Source organism: Manacus vitellinus, unplaced genomic scaffold, assembly GCF_001715985.3.
Source record: "Manacus vitellinus isolate BGI_N305 unplaced genomic scaffold, ASM171598v3 scaffold_114_pilon, whole genome shotgun sequence".
In the NCBI taxonomy this organism is placed as follows: domain Eukaryota; kingdom Metazoa; phylum Chordata; class Aves; order Passeriformes; family Pipridae; genus Manacus; species Manacus vitellinus.
The window spans coordinates 522,425-523,836 of record NW_021938861.1 but is presented as its reverse complement, the minus strand read 5'-3'; positions in this window follow the sequence as shown (position 1 = coordinate 523,836).

Here is a 1,412-nt window from a genome sequence, read left to right as displayed (position 1 = left end):
GGAAAGCCTGGATTAGGGAATCGTGCTTCCCATCAGCACAGCGTGGCAGGGCTTGGCTGGAGATTAAAAAAAAACCAACAGAGGAAGTGTTCAAAGGATATTCCACAGTGGAGAGAGATCCTGTGGGAGTGGACGAAGGGCTCCTGTGGGAGCTCCCCAGCACGGGCACAGCTCCGGTGCCCCAGCACCGGGCAGGGGCTGCACCTCCAGCCTCCAAACCCCGCTGGTTTGAGGGAGATTTGCTCCCACCTCCTGCTTTTCAACTGGAGCAAGGAAGTGCCACGTGGGGAGACTCTGACCTGGGGCTCAACCTCCCCACAGCCACAGAAAGAGCAAAAACCCAAGTGTCCTGTCAGCCCAGCCCGAAATCCCGGCACATCACCCAGCTACCCCTGCCCACCCACGGGAATCTGCTGGGACACTTCAGTGACCACAAATCCCAAACTGCTGGGGAGCCACGGCGTGAAAAGACATGTCCTGACCTTACCACCAACTGGTTTTTCAGTCTTCATTTCAAAACTTCAGTTAAAAATAAAATGCACTGGTGACACTTTGGTAATTACTGTCCTAAACACAAAGGTGGGGGGAAAAAGCAGAATTAATGCCCCCATGCAGAGCTCATGGGGTGGAGGACCCCATGAACCCCCTCTTTCCTCTCTCAGGGGTGACACCGAAGGCAGTTCATGCGTTTCCATTTCTCCTCAGTGTCCCTGTAGCAAATACAGTAATAAAAGCTCTTTCCTGAGCTGATCTTGCACAACATCAACTACAGGGAGGAAAATGCATCTGGAAAGACCCTTTTTGTCATCCCTTCTACATGCAGAATGGAGCTGCACTGCAGATGGCACTCAGAGAAGGGCAATCCCAGACTGAGCTGAGGTTGCTCCCACCAAACCCAGCAGAGCCCCTCAGGAAAGTGCTGTGTGAGGAACCCAACAATGGCCCTGATCCCACAGACACACATGGGCCGGGGGGGATTACAGTTGGGGTTTAACATTTAAAGAGCCTCTTTAGTTTTCACCAAGCACCACAGAATCCTGAGCTGGGAGGGACCCACAAGGATCATCCAGTCCAACCCCTGGCCCTGCCCAGGACACCCCAACAATCCCACCCTGTCCCTCAGAGCGTTGTCCAAACCCTCCTGGAGCTCTGGCAGCCTTGGGGCCGTGCCCACTGCCCTGGGGAGCCTGGGCAGTGCCTCAGCACCCTCCGGGGGATCCTCACACTCCCAGCCATCCCAGGGCACTGCTCTCTGGCAGCAGGGAGAGCTGCAGTGCCTCCCCTGAACCACAGACAGGATCCACAGTTCTGCCTGGGGGGATAAACCCAAGGATTTCTCCACACTTGCCCCCAGCCCAGCAGCTGCAGCAGCTCAGGCTGGAAAGCTCCCAGAGCTGCACAGCTCTGTCCCT